Source organism: Siniperca chuatsi, linkage group LG11 (genome assembly GCF_020085105.1).
Source record: "Siniperca chuatsi isolate FFG_IHB_CAS linkage group LG11, ASM2008510v1, whole genome shotgun sequence".
Classification (NCBI taxonomy): domain Eukaryota; kingdom Metazoa; phylum Chordata; class Actinopteri; order Centrarchiformes; family Sinipercidae; genus Siniperca; species Siniperca chuatsi.
Genome location: NC_058052.1, coordinates 16,409,693 through 16,430,178, shown reverse-complemented (window position 1 = coordinate 16,430,178; position 20,486 = coordinate 16,409,693). Strand labels below are relative to the sequence as shown.

General features: G+C 42.2%; 1 protein-coding gene across 1 annotated transcript in view; it reads right to left on the bottom strand.

Annotated features, from left to right (window-relative positions):
- zmiz1a (zinc finger, MIZ-type containing 1a) overlaps positions 1-20,486 on the bottom strand; it is a 102,955-nt gene that overhangs the window by 48,100 nt on the left and 34,369 nt on the right. The window contains 1 exon segment of the mRNA XM_044214217.1: positions 14,643-14,721. The gene's annotated coding sequence lies outside the window, so the exon portion shown is untranslated.

Sequence of the window (20,486 nt, the reverse complement as noted above, 5' to 3'; positions counted from 1 at the left end):
TTCAAACAAACAAAAACAAAACAAAAAACACTTTTTCTTAAGGAGGGACAGAGAGGAAGGGTTAGCCACTAAGGCCTTGAGAGGGTGATTAAATCTCACCAGTGACTGGTTAATTCCCTAAAACACACATCAAGAACTGGGATCTACACACTCCTATCCACTGAATCCATCAATTCACTGCCAGTAAGCCGGCAATTCAGAGAGGCCAACCCTCCTCAGCCAGACGCTGTGGGGAAGTACAGTTAGCAAATAAAACCCACACCAACTCCAGCCAAGACTTCTGACCTGTCAAAGCACCTCGTAATGTTCTTACTGACCTCAAAGCAACAAAAAGAGAAACCCTTCGCATTACAGCAGTCTCAGGCGGGTATTAGAGGGCTGCGCTGACCAGAAAGTTAAGCGGCTGGTGGCAGGGGGCAGAAACACCCGAGTTTAAGTGAATTAAGAAAACTTAGTCATGTTTAGCCCCGGCATGAGTACATCTCTGCTTGTTGCGGGGCCTAGTGCCTGGGCTGCCACCTCGTAATAGCATTAAACACCTCCCAAAGTCATGTTTGGGAGTGAGTACACTGCAACCCAAAGGCTATGAAAGGGCCGCTTACAATAGAGGACTGCACTCTGACTTAGAACAAAAAGTGGTTTAGAAGATTGGGGGGTGGGGTGGGGGGGTGGGGGGGTTAAAGAGAGGTGGCAGGAGGGATAAAGAGAGGACAGGAGGCAGAGAGGAGAGGTGGCAGGTGGAGGGAGGTTGATTAATGACAGGTCTTTTTGCTTCTCTCTCTCTCCCCCCGCTGTCCTACAGTGCTTCCTTCAGGGACCCCACAGACCTCCTCCAGCATCCTGCTCCATGAGATCTCCGGTCTGGGTCCATCCATCAACCCCGCTCCCATCCCGATTGCATGAAATAGCCAGCCGCAACAGCGGACCGCACCCGCCTCTGTAGTAACCTTAACACAGCCTGTTAACACAGCTCTTTGTCTGCTCTTTCTGTCTTCTCTCCACTAGTGTTGCAACTAACGATTATTTTCATTATTGACTACTATTTTACTATTTAAAATATCACAATTTCCCAGAGCACATGGTGACACCTTGACATTGTTTGTGTGCCCAACCACAAGTCCACAATCAAAAAGCATTTCATTATCACTTTTTCTACCATTTAAGAAAGACTTTTTTTTTTTGCCGTTTCCGTACTTTTTCCCACACCATTCTTCAAGGAATATAAACATGTTTTTATACAAAGCCCTTTTTACTTTTAACAAAATAAGCTAAACCTCTCAAATGTAAAATAAATAAATAATGTATTGTCTTTTGACTTTATTTTGGCATTGTAGTTAGAAAGTCAACTTGTGGAGTTTCTAAGAACGAATGCGTGGCGCATCTATAAAAGCAGCTTATGCATTAAAAAATTATGCTAAAGCACTTCCTGAAACCACAGTAGGGGTGGACAGGACCTATGTGCTCTGTAGATATGTCAGTGAACATTTCTGTTTCTACTGTCATGGTGGTCAAACAGGGTACGTAGTGATCAGGCCATGGTTGTTCTCTCTGATGCAAGTACAAAAGCTGCCTAGCGTCTGTAAGCTAGCCCCAGGGGTGGGAATTAGCACCTGATCTGACCCTGTGTTCGGCCGACTGCTGCGTAATATTCTCAACATGATGAAACTATTCATAAAGTCAGTCTAACATTTGCACATGCAGTTACACACGGCCGGTGTTCTGAAGATTTATGCTGCCTTGTCGAAAAATTCTACCTTGTTTCCAGTTATGTATATCCCATAAAGATATAACTCTCACAGTATTATGATGTCCAATCTTTTTTGATTACAAACAGGGGTAAGTGTACTGTAAGAATATAGGGAGCATATTTTGATATTCTATTATAATATCTTTATTTAAGATTTCAGGGATAGCGTATTTCGATATCGACCAATATCCCCTATTAAATAATGCTCCCACTACAGAATCATTTTTTATTACACCACTACTCACTCCATGTATACTGTAATAATATGGGGAGCATGTTGAAAAACTATATTATAATATCTCAGAGAGATTTCAGGGAGATTGTGAGTCATGCGAAGAACCACTAAGCAGCACATCTCAATAGATAGAGCATATAGACACCGAAAGAAACAAGAAAGTGGCTGGTAAAAAAATTGAGTGTCTGGTAGATTTTGTAATCCACCCGCCACAGTGGCAGGTGGACAAAAAGGTTCATTTCCAACACTGGCTAGCCCCTACCTCCACCACCACCAAACACCCCCGCACCCAGCCCAGCGGCCAATCCTCTCCTCTGACTGAGCAACACAGCCGAGCATAAACATGTGGATCATACAAATGAGTTCTGTTCTCTGACGGCAGACAGACGGACCCGCCGGACGGCCGCCGCTAATCTGCTACCTCCCCTCCTCCTCCCACCACCACCTATAATCTCTGACAGAGAGACAGACAGCGAGAAAGAAAGAGTGTAGGACAGTGGGAGAGAGAGAGGGAGGGACACTTGTGTATGGCTGAAAATAGGCTTGATCTTCTCCCCGTGTCTGAAATGAAATGGGCTGCCCACTGGCTAAATAAACTTGTTGGCCACTTTGCTAATGCTACTCAACACAATGGAAGACAGATGATGTTTCATTCACAGTCTTGGCTGCCTTGTTTGATTTGCTGGCACAGCACTGTGTATATAGTAGAAGAAATAATAAACTTCGCAATCCAATGAAAGCTGCAGCAGCGTAGGTCTCACTCAAGTCTTGTTAGGTGACAGAAAACTCGGCTGCAAACACGCTCCAAATGAGAAAATACGCGGTGAGAGCCATATTTCTTCCAATTAAGTGTAAGTGACTTGTAATTTAGCCCAATCTCCTGTGGGTTTGTATGTGACCCTGCCACAGTAGTGAAAGGGGAGTGGACATAAAGATGAGGCATATATGTGTCTTGTGTGCTACAATATGTGCTTTGTATTCACTGCAGATAACAAGAGGCCATTGGAGGAGAGAAAACAGCAGCCATTGATTTTGTGTGCTGGGCAGGCATTTCACCATTCCAGAGTATGGTCGATATACACACACCGAGAGCATGGTGCACTGGCGGGGCGGGGGTGGGGGGGGGGGTGGGGTTGGGGGTCGGGGGTGTTTATACACCACTCTGGACACTGCATACACACACACGCATTGGCAGTCAGCAGCAAGTGGACATGAGGTCTGTCAGGTAATCACAGCTATCTTATTACCTGCCGGCACATTCACAAACACCTACACACACGCGTGATCAGAGGCAAATACCACCACTTTGCAGACACAAGGCAAAATGGACAAATGGACTCAATAAGGCAATTTCTTTACTGTAAGTAGGGCAGGAGAGGGTGGGGGCATGTTTCAGCATTAAATCCTTTATCAAGTAGCCGGCAAATCAAACATTGATTTCATGAGCCACTGTGCCGAAGGCAATAAGGATCTCCCTCATCAACTGAGGCAGTGCTGGCCACACATACAACAATAAGTACACAAACATGCCGACAGCAGACACTAAATGAACTTTACGTCCAATAGTAATTGCCGCAATCTGAATAGGAAAAACATTTGCGAGGCGATTCTGTATGTGGTTGGCCTGGTTTGGAGCCAGAGGGAAACACTGGTCAGCTTTGATCAAAGATGCACTGCCTCGGCTGGACAAGTGGCCATTAGAGGGGCACACTCATATTTGTGTTTAATGAGACACAGAAAAAAATAAGACTGCTTTTACTAGAATACCTTCAGTTGAGTTTTTCTTTACTGGTGACCAGTGCTTTTCTCCAATATTTTCATCAGTGTCCTATAAAAACATTTCAATCTATGAAATCAAACGTTTAGTCATCCAAAGATTAAAACGTTTAACAAACTCTTTTAACTGCACTAACTTGTTGTAAAGTGCTCATTACTTGATGAATACCACCTGTTCATGAGTAGGTGCATGCTCTTGAGATTTGATCATTAGCATAATTGACACCCTTAAATTTTTATAAGGCTACCTGTTCCACTCCATTTGTGGGAAAAACATAATTCACAAAAATGTCACCCAAGAGTACACAGAAAAAAATTCACACTGCAATGCTTGAAGTCCTGCTGTGAGAAATCAGCAGACGAATAAAAATAACAATGTCAGTAGTAGCATTAAAGGACACGAAAAAATGTTGAAATAGATAGAAAATAGATCTGTTCATACGAGTTCTTGCATGAGGCCCAATGTCTCGTACTATGAAAAGAATGTTACTAATCCTTCTGTCAAACCTGAAGATATAACAGCATTGTTGCCTATCAATAAAATGGTTACACAACATCCATAATTACGTACTTTGATGTAAGAGCATCAAGCTGAAAAAGTCCCAACCTCAACTCAAACTCCACTGAGCACACTAGGTCATTATCAAACCAGCTTGCTCCCATGAAATTAAACTGTTGTGACATTTTAAGCTGTTAGCGGAGAGCCAGAGACAGAGGATGACGAACAGGCACACACTGAAACATCCGCATGTAAAAGATACACGCACAGGGAAGCAATATGGAAAAGCAGGCTCAGGAAATTATCCAGTTCCTGTATAATTATATTATATAATATATATAATATTCATGTACTTACTTATTTATTTATTATTTATTTTATTTGTTATTATTTCTATTTCTATTCTATTAGTACTTCTATTCCTGTGTGCATTGCGTGATAGTGAGCAGCTGTAACAACAGAGTTTCCCCTTGGGGATCAATAAAGTATTTCTGATTCTGAAGAGAGGTAGAGAATGAAGGGGGGGACCAGAGGGAGAGAAAGACTGACAAAAAAAGACAGGCAACATGTCTTATGTAACTTCAGTGTCACTATTATTTTGTTTTTCAGGCACACCGACATGTCAGATTGTCAAGAGTCTCCAATAATTATTAAAGCCTCCAAGTCTTCTGAGGAACAGTCACTTGTAACAATTTCTTTAAGACTGTCAGAATGTGGTGGCATGTACATTATGTGCAAGTAACTTGTTTAGTTGTTAGTTTCACATATATGGTCCACCTTTATCACATTTGTTAATGTGTGAGAATATTTGTATATTTGTATATTGGTTAATGGAAGTAAATGCTCAAAATAGAATTAGCATTATGGCCCTTCCTCAAAAGTATTATGGTATTTAGGGCAAAGGAGACCACCTCCATTCATAACCGTCTGGTTCAAAAATCCAATGACAAAAATAAAAAAGAATGTGTGTGTTGCAGAAATAAATGATACATTGCTGATCTGATCACAAAATTTCATTCAGAAAAAACAAGAACAAAGCCACTAAATGTTTGATAAATACAAATATGTTCTAATTCTTCTTTTCAACCAACATTTCAGTGTATATACAAATAAATTGGAAGAAACTTGCCAAAGTTTTACTGGTGTAATGACTCTAAATAGGAATACTCAAGGAAACATTATGAATGAATGAATGAATGAATGAATGAATGAATGAATGAATGAATGAATGAATGGGTATATTTGCAAAGAATAATTTAGAGCTGAAATCAATGAATCGATCAACAAAACTTTGCCAAAGATTTTGATTAATCGTTTGAGTCATTTTTCAAAGCAAAAAGGCTTTTCTTTGTCTTTTATCAGATTAAAAAGGTAAACATCTCTGGGTTTTGGACTTTAGGTTGGACAAAATGGGGAATTTGAAGACAACCCTTTGGGCTCTGGGAAACTGTGAGCCGTTTTTCACGACATTTTATAGGCAAAATAATTACTTGATCGATTGAGAAAATAAAATATAATGAAAATAATTGGTAGTTGCAGCCCTTGGATGATTTTTTAAAAATGTAAACACAAGGATGGTTTAATGTGGATTATTTCACCAATAATCTCTAGCTGTTTACACCATTTGTGACGGTGTAAAGGTGCATGCGGTACATGCGGTACATGCGGTAATTCATTGTACTCTTGATTTTCAAATAAAACTGAAAATAACAATGGTTTGTTTTCTCACTGTACCGACAATATATAAAAAATCCTCAATTTCCGTAAGTTTAGACATCTAATGTGCCCTTGCGCATGTTATGTGTGTGTGTAAGGTAGTCCAGCCAGACCAGCCAGACCAGTTCTTCCCTCACCTCAGAGTAAACTTTAACCTCTGAGGTCTGCGGGGCAGAACAGATGACCCCGGCTGAAACCTGAGCCTTTGGGTATCCACTCTAACGTGAAATCAGACAGACACTTGACCCTCTGGATTCTCGCTGATGCATGTGGACTCAGACAGAGACACACACAAAACACACAGACATCGACACATACAAAACACACATACAGACATGAATATAGAGACATATAACCAGAAACACCTGTTCTATCTACAAAGGCACACTTTTAAGTACACACGGAACACAAACAATTCAGCTGGCACATTAAGGCACTTTCAATGACGCACAAAACCCGCACTCAATCGAGTCTTGTGTATCATTATCCTCATACACAGAAGCAGTTCTAACTTTAAACAAGCATTTCTCAACATGAGCAGCACATATTACTACTGTATGACTGTCTATTGTATCTGCTACAGTGGGCGAGTGTGTGTGTGTGTGTGTGTGTGTGTGTGTGTGTGTGTGTGTGTCTGGAGAGAGTAACAAAATAAACACAGTAAGTATGCGCTGCTCATATTTCTCCAGCAACGTGTCAAGTCTTTGTTAATAGACAGAATCAAAAAGAAAGTGGGGGGGGGAGATGACGTGAGACTACCGTGTTTTTCAGCTGTTGAGTCATTAAAAAAAGTTGACTCCTTGTATGCTTGTGTATTTTCATCTCTATGTGGCTCTGTGTGGGTGATAACCTCAACATAAATTGTGAGAGGCAGAATTCTGAAAAACAAAAAACAAACACACAGAGAAGAAGTCTGCTGATCATCTGAGAGTCAGGCACCCCACATCTGGATACATCACACATAAACACTAGGGCTGGGTATCGAACATGAATACTTGAGCACTAACTGAAATGTGTCCATAGAATTAACTATTGAAAAGTTCAAGTGCCAAAAGTTTTTGGTCAGGTTGTTAGAGTTGATTACTTATTTTCTGAGCAAATATTTCCTGAACTCAATCATGACATTAACTTTAAAGTTGAGCCGCCTGTATTCAGACAACATTTAACACTGACACACTGAAATGACTGATGTGTTTTGTTAAATGAAAAAGTGATTTTTAGACAAAACATGTTGACATAGCTTGCAATTTTCTATATTTTTGTTATTGTAAACAAATCCCATAAAAAGACGAAAACCAACAATGCCCATTCATTCCTAATGAAGACAGAAAAAACAAGTCACAAACATTTAGTTTCATTTAAAAAAAATAAAGGCTACGCCATTTCCTAAAATAGCTGGGCACTGTAGTTTGTAGCAAATGTAACTCAAACAGGAATAAATAGTGGACTGGAGCTCTAACAGCACACACATTCATCATATGAATGGACTGAAGTTAATAAAAGGGACCTATCTACAGTATGAATGGCATGTCCATGTGTGTACATGTATGTAAGCGTGTCCTTTTCACAGTTCATTAAGAGGAGCCACTTCACCACTGGCTGTTGTGAAAGGGGGAGCAGCAGCTCCGAGCTCATTGTGGATCTACTAATCCTTCACTTATCTGAACTATGTCAATACTGCTGCTGGCCCCTACCTTCTACTCCATTCTCTGCTTTTTTTTTTCTCTGTATTTCCTTCTCCTCAATTTTCTCTCCCCAGTTCTCTTCACATTCACCCTTCCCGCCCTGCAGCTCTCATTCCAGCCTTGTTCTCCCCTCCAGCCCCCCAAGGTGCTGCTTGATATCCATCCTATCTCTTTTCCTTCCTCTGGACAAAACAGAAAGGGTACAGGGTGTAATAAGACAGAGCAGCAGGGGTGGAATGGCCCTAGTAAGGTTATTAAGCCTCACACACAAACACACGGTTCGCCACAGGGCCACTGAGGTGGGGCCCCAGGGGGTTTGGGGGCATTTCTGTTTGTGTATGTGAGAAGGCACATTATGTGTTCATGCTGAGAAGGGTGAATGATGAGGCCACCCACCTTTTACTGGCACTAACAAAAATAGTGTTCACTTAATATTGTTTTCTAAAGGCCAAAACTAATATCCGCTACTACTGTATATCTTTTTAGACTAAAGCTGCCAATATTCATGCTGAAAGGATGCATATCTGCACATCCTCTAAAACTGTATTCTTAGAAAGGAAAGGCCTCTTCAAACAGCGGTTAGGCCATCATGTAATAGCTAAACTCTCCACTGAAACCTAAACAAATTCAATTCATTTAAGTGGGTTAACAGCTCCTTGAGGCAGAGTGAGACATGTTTCGTTGCAGGTTTTACAGACTGTCAGCTCCTGTAGCAGGTTGAGTAAAAAACTCCCACATTAAGCTGTAAAGAGTTCTTTGGTCTCCTTTCTCAAATAAAAGAATAAAAGTATATAATGTACATGTAAATTATTAATAGAATCGGATCAAATAGCGACATTAGATTGACCTAGAGTAACTGTGGTCGGGGAGAGGGGAGGAGAGGAGAGGTGTGGTCCAGTTGCAACTAGCTCTATCTTCACAGCAATAAGGATAAAGGTTCTTTAAGCAGGATTTGGCCTGACCCACCACTCCATAGCTGGGAGCTGATACAGCAGTGCACGGCCAGTGGTGGATCATTTTTCATCTCCAAATCTGCTTTGGCATGGTCAGTAGTGCCAGTGAGTGTGAGTGCGTGTATGGCTAGGAGGGGAAGCATAGCACATACACAAAACACAGAGAGACTCTGAGAGGGAGGGGCTGCCAACCAGGGTGCATTGTGGTCCATCTCTTGTGGTTTGTATTGGTGCTACTGTGACAACACGAGGCTGGGTCTTCCCTCACTGCTTAGCTGAGCAATCAGGTCACCTCATCTTGACAGACACAAACACACACACACACACACACACACACACACACAGACGTAAACACACAGAGACATACACGTGCACGTGTAGACACACAGTACATGCCGCCTGCAGCTGTTGCCAATGATGTCAGTCCTGATTTGGCCAAACTAGCCTTTTGTTTCACAGCATGAACACAGAACCGAGGAGGAGGCTTCATTTGGCAGTACAGCAAGAGTTTTTCTGTCTCTAAGATTTTTTGGATTAAGGATTAGCTACTGGTTGCTGACATGAAAGTCTGAAAGCAAAACAAAGACTTTTTTGTGCTCAAATGGCGCATATCTTAGAAAATTGACAATAACTTTGATAATCTATTAGTCGTTTAAATCATTTATCAAGCAAAAACGCTAAACATTCTATGGTTCCACCTTCACAAATGTGAGGATTTGCAGCTTTTTGTCTGTTTTATATCATTCAGAAAATATATATGTTGGTTTTGGACTGTTGGTCGGACATTTCTTTGACATTTTATAGATGAAATGATCTGTAGATTATTACAAAGGGGAAAAAAATGTATGATTCTATGCATATACAAAGCTAACATTTTAGGGTATAGCTATATGTGTTTGTGTTATGTGTATATAATGTAAACAATTTGAGACACTTAATCTTGGAGAAACCTGAGGCAAAAGCATAATCATAATCAGTTATATGTTTCAAATATATTTAGATATGTGGTGTAAACCAAGTTACAGTATATAAATGATAAAAGTTAACAGAAGGAACAAACATAAAAAAACATACAAAAAGCTACAAGCTCTTGATAATTGCCAGCCTCCACAGCAGGTTACTGACACCTCACTGTAATGAGTTGTTTATAGACTTGAAAAGTACAAAACTGATTTAGTATAACACAAAGTTAGAGACCGCTGCTCTAGTCAAACACCCCCCTCCCCCTTCTCCAACACAAACACACAACACACAAACATTCTCCGCCTCCAACCCCTTGATGTCTGTTGGCAGAACTGTCTGAGGAGCTTAATTGGTACTTTCTAATTTTTTCCTCTTTCTCACTCTCTCTAACTTTGTCACTCTCTCATTCAGCTGTGTGTGTGTGCACTTGTGTATATGTCTGTTACAGTGTAGAAAAAGCACGAGTGTCATTGTGTTTTCATGGCAAGAGGACAAGAGCGTGGGTGCCACTAAATGAAACAGAGGCCGAAGCAACTGCACACTCTGTGGCAATGTGATTGGGCGAGCCAACTCGGTTAACCAAATCTTGGAATGAGTCTCGACTGAACAAAGCACGCATGCCACAAACACACACACAGATACAGAGTTGTCCTAGTGCCCAGGCAGCTTTCCTGCTGCTGATAATGAGGAGGTTTGGAGATGTGCATTTGTTTGTGCAGATCTAAAACACACACTTTAATGGCTAACTCGATGGCTTGCACACTCTGCCAATCACACACCAGTTTCAGTCAACAGAATCAGCATTCTGCTTACTTTCACATTTGTGTACAGTAGCTTTTATTACTGCACACTCAGAAACACACACAGAGTCACATATCACACCTGCTGACATGAGATATAAACATAGTATGAGACACTCTTCTACTGAGCTATTATGTTGTCAGTGACATTTTCAAAAATAATCCTACTTCTCCTGACATTTCAAGCAGCGGCTGTTTACAGTACATACTGCTGTACAAGCAGCCTGCCTCTTGATCTGAGATGCAGCCAGGGCTGCTGTTGGAGCAATGATTTGATTAGGTTTGCGCTGATTACAGTCTTGTTGGTTACAATATACGGCTCTATCAGAGAGAGCAAGAAGGACAGAGGGAGGGAGAGGGAGTGATTGAGAGTGGGACTGTCAGTTTGTCAAGCTGTCAAGAGCAATGCTGTATTGTACGTCTGTGTTTAGCCGAGGTGTGCGTGAGAGCTGAGCGGAGATTCAAAATGAATCAGCTGATATCAAAGAGTACCAGTGAGGATATTAATACAAATCTGTTAGCAGTTATCAGCACTCGGGAGAGCGATACGATGCTGTGCGTGAGCCAGCCCCTTTGACTCGGATCACAGCAAAGGAAAAGGAGAAGTGCATCTGAACAGCTCCCATTTCACAAACAATGCTATCACAGACAAACACTTTTAACGGCAAGTGCCATGTCTTGGCATTGTGCTCGAGAGCTGTAGACTTTGCAGCACAGTGGCACAGCAGCTCAACTGTGGTGTGTAATATTGGCTGAGAACAAATAATCTGAAAAGCCTCAAATGCCCTGTGCCTTTGTAAGCTTTATGAAATATTAACCAAATTAATCTACAGTCTTTTTTTCCCCAGAGAACATACTGTACTGCAACTGATTCCCTGTAAACCAACAATCATTCCTGAGATTAATTCCAAGAAAAGTAGCAACATTTTTGATCTCTGAAAGCCAGGGACAAGGTGTAATTATTCCCTTCCATATATTATGTTTTCTATTAATTGGGTCTGTGCCAGTGAACGCTGCTCTGCTCGTTGAAATGACAGCCACAGAACCACAGGCATCTCTCAACAGAGCTTTATTCTTAAAAGCAAGTGTGCCGGGTGGAACACGTTATTATATCATTATGGAGCTTAACAGACAGCGGTACAGCATCTGATCAGAGGTCAGATTTGTGTTGTGTCTCATGAAGATATTTTTAAAAACCGATATGTTACCCTGTTTAGTAAAGTAATTTCTAGAGGCCCCAAGGCAGAACAAAAGGGCAGAGTTCACTGAGAGCAGAAAGAGCTCCACTCCAAACATGTGACCGGAAAATGAGGGCCGCAAAGTAAAATAGAAAATCATTTGAAGGGATTTTATAGATTGCAGATTTAATGTCCGTCCGATTGATGGGTTGGGGGGGGGGGGTCAGAATTAATCCTCTTAGCTGTTTGTTTGGTAATCTGATTTAGTCTGATTTTTAGGCTACTATCTCTGGTTGTGGTTACTGATGCTGTCTCTGGATTGACCACAGCCATTTTCACCTTCAACACCCCCCTCATTCCTCTCTGGTATATTAGGGTTCGGGCTTGAAATATAAACAAAACATCGGTATATGTAAATCCCTAACGCAGTTCACCAAATCCAGCAATGTGTCTGCTTATGAAATGATTCCCCACTCTGAAAATCGCTCCAGAGAGGCACACTACGGCTGTCCCTGCTCCAAATAAATGACCTACTTTGCACATTAACACACATTTACATGCAGGCAAAATTCGGGGCAGCTTCATAGCTTCTGTTTCCGGCTCAGACACTTCTTGCTTTAACTGCGACGTGGCTCCCGTCCAATTCTTGGAAAATGCAGCATTTTTTCTAAATCTCCCGCCATCTTTAAGGGGATCACTCAGGCTGCATAGATGAATGGAGACAGGTTAAACCATATTTACTTTCAACCTAACTGGAAAATAGGTGTATAATATGTGCCAGGTTCTCTAGCAGAGTGGTACTTTTGTCGTGCAAGTCTGTTAAAAGGAAGGTGAGGCTGGCACAGAGGCCCACCTAAGGTACTCCCGGCTCAGGCAGAGTTATTTCCAGACCACCAGCCCCTCCCGTCTCCTCCTCCTCCACCTCTGGTGGGGAAACCACACCACTGCACAAACCCCAGTCACAGACATGACTCAAGAATGGATCCATTATTCACACAGGCTGTTAGGGGACTGGCACACAGGGGTGGGATGTGGTAGTGGGACACGAACACTCACTTTTACTTAACTTAGAATTGCTCAAGCAAGCAAAATACATAATGAGAGTTATTTTGATGAGAGTATTTTTAACAAAAGAAAACAGGTATCTCAGCATTTCATAGACAAGTATACTTAAACAATGTTATATAAATATCCACAGTGTGAATTGAGTGATGTAAAGTAATGGAACAGAGCAGATTTGCCACTGTGTCCATGTGCACACTCAATGCTGAAATGATATGTGTGAACTATCAGGGTCCATGTGACTGTACACACACTGAGACACACATTACAAAGCAACGCAACTCAGCAGTGCAATGAAAGTCAACACAGCTTTAGACACACATGTCATATCAAGTTCAGAGAATGCTTGACAGCACAACACAGCTCCACACAACTCGACATGGATGAATTTGTAAGTGCTCCCTCTCTCTCTCTCACTCTCTTTCTCAAACACACACACGCACAGGCCAGATTGTATACGAGTTTGCTCACGGACCATGATAAGAAAATGTGGTAAATGCGTAATCTGATATGCATGACTTGAGGTTTCTCTCTGCCTTTCTTTTCCTCTTGGAAATCGCAGGTTGCATCCATAATTTACACCAGCCTCCGTCTGTTTCTCTCTTTTCCACTCTGCTCCCTCCCTCTTTTTTCTCCCTCCATCTCCTCTTCTCTCTCCTGGCAATCTGGCTTTTGCAGCTTTGCTCATTAGCATATTGCAGAATGTGCAGATGCCACCAAAAATTATTCACCTTCCAGCGCTTTGATGCCGTTTCACATGTATACAAACTACACTGTCGACATTTTGCACAGCCTCCCAAACAAAAGCAGAGGGACATGGTCTCTTTTTACTCAAATGTGTTGGGACCATAATGCGACGTCCTTTAGTCTGATGTTTCCTCACATCCTCATTCACCCCAATTACATCATCCATCTTGTCAGTCAAAGGTTTTTGACACTGTGATGGCGATTGATGGAGTGTTTCTTCTCAGCCAAGGTTTAAATGAACATTTAATATTCATGCAGTCCAAGGGAAAACTGAATACATAATATTCATGCTGTTCAAAGGCTAACTGAACACAATATTCATGCATTTTTTTGCATTAAATCAAGCCTTGTTTTGCAGGTTATGCAAGCAAATGATGGGAGGATGGGGATTAGCAGTTCTCCTCCTCTTGGAGATTGATATTGGTACTGATAGAGGCAGATCAATAGCCATACATGGTAACTCACCACTGGTTCAACACTGCTAACACTGCTGTTCAGGTTTCACACCCTAGGGACAGCTTGAAGCAGAGCCAGACAGGTATCACCACTGAGGTACACATGCGAGAATGTGGTCATGTAAACATCCTTCAAATGGGCTTTTTCTAAATCGACCACATTAGAGGAAGAACAGTGATATAGTGAAGCGCAGAATGACTTGGCATCACAACTTGTTTGGGCTCTTGTGACTAACTGCCCCGTTACCTGACAAGCACCAGCTGTCTACCATGCAAAGAGGAAATGCCATCACCCACAAAATCCAATGCCTATCGTGTAAATCATCACGTAACCATATGCTTTCATTCAACACAATGGTGGTCAACCTCTCGTGGCAATTAATTCAGTATGTTCTGATGTGTATGTGGTCCAATATTGTTCTCTGAAAGTGTTTGGACAATAAGACAAAGTTTCAGTATCTCAGGAAAATAAAAAGGACTTAGCGCTTTTCTTCACAGATGATTTTAGTTTAAGTTTTTTTGCCTTAAAACTGAAAAGTATGTATGTTTTTTTTCTCCTCAGAATCAAAATATATTCTGTTTTCAATTCATTCTTGAAAGCACACTGTCTTCTGCCTCAGTTACTGTATAACATGATCACCAGTGCATTCTGTTCTAGGACAAAACGCCTGTGTTTAGTAGCTGGTAAAACACAACAAAAGACAAAATCCAAACTGCAGTCGTCTTATCTTGTTTGCAAAACCATGCTGAAGCATATCTGTATCACCGTATGAGCTGATGCTTAACTGTTCGGATGAAGACATAGGTGATAAATCAGGATCCTTACCAGTGTGGTAGAGGACGTTCCTGTGTTTCCTATTAGGCAAAAAATCGGTTTCTTAATCCTCATCAATCACAGAGCGAGTCTAAAATGAAACAAAACAGAATGCACATCAGGGAGTGTGACAAAACACAATCTGCTTTTTGGTGATAGGAAAACAAGACTTAGGTGGCATCATTTATCGAGATGTAATAAAGCACCCTGTCGTGCATCTGACAGATTGGAAGCACATAACAAGGACTGACAGAGCTGGAGAGAATGTGCATCACTAATCCCCGCCAAATATGAAACATGAAATACTTAAATGACAAATGCAAGTTGATTTCTTGTCTTCCTTGTGAGTGTTTTGAGCCACTCTAGTTGCAGAAGCAGCTGTCTTTGAACTCTCCAGGCTCTAATCATGGAAGAATATTTCTTCTCTGCTTCTGGCTCTTCTATCCTCTAACCACAATGTGCAGATCTCCTAATGGGACGACCACTCGCTGACTATTAATGCACTAGCTTACTTTACGGGACTGCATCTTTAACTCACTTATTTCTGTGTTTGAAACTCCCACATCATTTCATTAATATTCTGCTAGACTGCTTCCCAAAACCGTCTGGCTTACATTTTTTCCACATGTGCACTTGTACAGTAGGCGGAAAGAAGACTTGAGCTATCTTCACAGGCCACAGATTGCCCCACATTTAATTACTGTTAACACCAGTACTAGCAAGCTAAATACGCCTCCATGATTTATTCATTTTCCCCCATATTTGAGTCAAATTAAATTAGTCATATGAGTTTAATTAACTAAATATGATCTGATATTGTAATTTCACACTTGGATATGGGATACAGAGAAGGGTACTTGAGCACAAAGAAACCATGGTAAACCAGTTCTCATTAGGGGCTCTTATGTGTAGTCATGTTGGCATTACGAACAGCAGCATTAGCTGAATGATTGCTCCTAATCAAGGTTTACACACTGGGAGGTTACCTTTATTCCTAAAGAGCTGGGATCACTCTGCTCACACCATTATTCACTGCTCCTATTAGTCATCGAACCATAGCTAATAGAAGTAACTCCCCTCATATTTTCTGGGACCTGTGCTCTGCTCATTATTGTTACTGAAGACCACAGAACAGCAATTAGGGAAAATAATAGGTTATTCCTCCAATTTAAAAGGGTCGCCCCCCCCAAAAAAATGTTTTAAAACAAAGAAAAAACATATTTTCTCATTTACCTCTACTGGTACCTAGCCACGGAGAGAGTTTTGGCTTTATTTGCTTTATTTAAGATATCCGTCTCTTAGATTTCTGCCTCCATGCTAATACAATGGAGGTGAAAGAAATTGTGTTTGTTCAATGTATTATCTAGAGTAATAGAAACAGAGAGAAATGTTAGGGTTTAAATGTCACTTTTGCAGCAAAATTTCATTCACCTCCATTGTTGTGGGCCAGAGGCAGAAATCTCAGAGACAAAAAAACTAGCCAAATAAAACCAAAAGAAAATTTCTGGAAGTGAGAAAATATGTTTTATTGTAATTTGGGTCAACTGAGCCTTTAAGAGCTTTTAAGAATCTGTCATCCCTAATAAGAAAAATGGCTTACAAACACACTTTTATTATAATGCAAAAATGCTTGAGAAAAATATTGCACGGTGTGTTCCCAAACACAGTATATTTCACATTCAACCATTTGTAAGCGCTTGTGTCAGGGAAGGTCATCCTTTAGCAGCGAATCAATGATGCTCACATAGACTGAAACACACTCACCACAGGACCTGCTGTGGGTTTTCCTATTCAATTGCACCTGGTAATTTCTATGCCTGTGTGTCTTTAGTTGACTGAGTAGTTCTAAAGCACAATATCTAATGCTGGGGTTATTTCCCACTCATACAAACGCTCCATCATGGCGCTAAATAAGCTGCAGTGAGTGATATAAAAAAAAAGCACACAGTAATTTACTGATCCCTGGTAATGAAACATGAGGCCGGTGTGGCATGTTTTCTCACTCTCACAGAGAGGAAATATGGCTGCTATGAGCTACGCCGGCTTGCAAAACACTGTCACGCCGCCTCACGACACAGGCAGAATTATCAGAGAAAAACAAATGGAGGCATTGATTCACTAGTTGTTTATTTACAGCCCTCTCCGGAGAAGAAATAAATTCCCCTGTTGAGGCTTTGTTTCTCCATCATACGACACAACGGGATGCAGGAGAAGAGGGGTGAGCAGGCCACACACGCATACACAGACAGACAGAAACACACATACAAATGTAAGCAAACATGAACAAACACACACGCAAACGTCTTACATCTGGATTAATCTCCCATGGGCGTCATCACAGATGCCATTAAACGTAGCAGAAGGCGAGAATCATGCAGGAAAAGAGGCTGCCATCTGAATAATTTATTCAGAGGCTCATCTTGTCTCTCACCAGGGGGATTTCTGCTTTCAATTTACACTGTTCTCCTCCCCATATTCAAATCAGGAAGCAGATTTGTTGTGATTGGCACACGGAAGGTCAACGTTAGCAAGCTAGCGTCAACGCTGTCCTCAGTGGGCTGGTATGCTGGTCTATTAGCACACTAGGATAGTGTGTGTGTACGTGTGTGTGTGGCGGTCTTTGTTTACCTGAGTGTGTGCTGGGTGACACTGGAGAATAGGCCTGTGGAGCGCAGAGACAGCAGTGTGTGTCTGAGCCTATTAGGCTGCTTTCCAAGGACACAGGAGGCTCTAGACATTACACTGGCTGGGGAAAAAACACTATTGCTAATCATAGCAGGAAGATGTTAGGACTGCAGACTCAGAGCGATGGGTAGGGGAGGAAGACAAAACGTACAAGAGAGGGAAGGAAGGATGACAGAGGGAGAGAAAGTGGAGGAGTCGAGGATGATCGCAAGGGAGAGGAGGCAGAGAAGAGTTAGAAAAAGGAGGGAGAGTGCAAGATGAAGTCACAGCTCTCATGCATGTCCTCACTCTGGGTGTCACACTGGGACTGAGAAGAGGACGGAGAACGTTTCAGTAAGGCACAGGTCATCTGTGACAAGATGAGCTACTATTAGCCAAAGGCACACAGAGCAACTGACAAGCAGGGGGAAAAAAACTGTCTCAGAGTGACAAACTGTATTTTCAAGTCTTCTCTTTGAAATTTCCAGCATTCGAAGCAGCACAAAGGATCTGTTTTGTTGTTTCGTGCTGTTGTTGTGTGATTCCTTGGGGAATGGATCAGTCTATTTCACTTTTACACTCAATGTAAGTGGCCTACATGCAACAGAGACAGAGAACATATTTGAGACGTGAAGGCTGTGTTTGTCTAAAGCTCTGTTAGAGAGGAGCTTCTCATTCTCTGAAATGTAATCCAAACTTTCAAAAAAACGGGTTACGAGGTTGCTTGGGGGAGTTTGCTTAACAAGCAAAAATGCCCTTGTCATTTCCAGTAGTAAATTGGTATGTGCTAGCTAGCGCTGATGACAGGACTTGGCTGTTTCTGCCGTTACAGGCATGAATGGCCCTGTAGTAGCCGGGCACAGTGCAGAGGTTCAACAAGGCCTCTTTAACCAGCTGAATGACAAGCAAGCAGACGGGCGACGAGCCAACCACAGACATTCAGCTCTGGGTGCTGTAAAGATGCCAATTCAGCCAGACCAAGGAGACCACGTGATGAGGGCAGAAAGAGAGTGGGAGAGGCAAGCCGAAATCTATGAGCGCATCAACAGTTAGGTCACCAGTCTTTCTCTTTTATCTATCCCACCTCTGTATGTCTCCATCTTTTCACCATTGTCTAGCAGTCTTCTTTTATTTACTCTTTAAACAGTTTTGTCATCTTTTTGTTACCATGGGGAGTCTATGAATGTGCGGCTTGTTTCCTTGTTAAACTTTAAATGCCAGTGTCCACAGCCCCAAGCGTTGCATCAGTGGCCCTCTGCACCCTCCGCCTTGTGGAAATCTCCGTGCAAACTGAGGGGAAACTCTGCACCAGTATGACACAGCATGGAGGAATGCACCAGCGGATGTGGCTCTCTCCCTCTCTTTCTCCCTCTCAGTCAACCCCGGTCTCCTCCTCCTCCTCCCCCTCCCGCTGTGGGCAGGTCCATATGCACCCAGTAATCATCAAGGTTATTTTCTCCAGAGGGCCAAATCCCTGTTTATGGGCATGAGCGTGTGTCACAGGGCCCAGGCTGTCAACCCACAGGACGCTGACTCTGTAGACAATCGCAAAGAAAAGCTCAGCTTCAGCGACACTGCGGTTGCTAGACCCTCTAGTTGCTTTGCTTTTGTTCACGTTTAAGACGGGGGGAAAAAGAAATACATTTTTGATTTTCGGTAGCTGTGTCATGACCTCAAGTGAGACAGCAAAAAGTATGTTTAGTGTGACCTTCTACCTCAGCTCTTGTCAAAACCTAGGAGTTATTTCTGGAAACCACCAACTTAATGAAGAGTAAAGCAGCAAAGAAGAAATAAAAAAGAAAAATTAATACTCAGACACTGAACCCAAAAAATAGCAGAGCTGGACATGAATGTCTTTTAAAGTCAGTGTTATCTATTTGTTGCAGACATGAGGGCAAAGAGTGTTTTATGTTAGTTCTACTGAACTGTAAAAAAGGAGACAGTTTTCTACTATTATTAGTTTGATTCAGTCCCTTCCCAGAGCCAGACACCCTGGAGAATTGTGACCTGGGCTACAGCACACATTTCCTTTTGGCAGTGGCTACAGAGGAAGTGAAGACTGTGAAAGGCCAGTGGTTAACAAGCCCTGTAAAAAACACTAACCAATCCAACAAGCTAGGTATTATACCAGTTAATTAGAGGCAAACAGGAGGCTACTTTGTCTTCTGAATGGGATTCAGAGTAGGCTTGTTCTCGTGCTACAGTAGGCTTGTCGGCAAACAAGAGCCTGGAGCAGCCTGAATTACAAGCTCAAAAGTAAATCTGCATGTAACAAACTGTTAGCCAGGGTCAGCAATGCGCGCACACACACACACACACACACACACACACACACACAAGAATCGGCTGCTTCCTTCACAAAAGCTGCTTCCTCTTTGTTTCATCACGCAGGCCGGGCTTTGTTAGTGTGCGGAAATGCCTCCAGAGGGAATGAAAATACTGGCAAGTCCCTGCAGCTCTTTCTGGAGAGAGACGTGGGGGGAAAGAGACAGGTCCTGCAGCTGCAAGATCACACACACACACACACACACACGCAACCACACACATGTATGCCAAGTGCCCATGTAGGTTGAGGGCTCAGGTTACGTACAGAGATAACCGTGTTAACCTAAAGAACATAAACACCGGTGTGTGGTTACAGGGCTGTCAGGGCACCGGAGGAGCCAGAGGAAGCTAACACTGACAGTACAGAATCTAAAGTTGGTCCAATGTTGTCACGGCTGCCACAAAATTATATGCAACGTCACTGCGAAAGCTCATATCATTGCGAAAATCAGGGGATTTCCAGCCTGGGAATTACATTTGGAGAATTAAGTGACCCTGCTTCCTAGATTCATTAAATCATACAAGTATTGTTGTTTTGTTGAGAGATCCCACGAAACAGTCAAAGAAAGGTCAAGAAAAGTCTGAGGAACTTTAAATCAGAAGTGACATCTAAACTGTAGTACCTCACTACCCATCTATCCATTTTCTATAGCCACTTATCCCCTTCAGGGTTGCACACATTCACACCTTCAGTTTCAGTCAGTCAATTTAGAGTTCCCAGTTCACCTAAGCTGCATGAAAACCAGAGCACCCAGAGAAAACACATGCCGAAACCAGGAGAACATGCAAACTTCACACTGAACGGCCCCAGCCGCCTTGTGGGTACAAACCCTCCACTTTCCTGGTAACCAGAGAGCCACTGTGCAG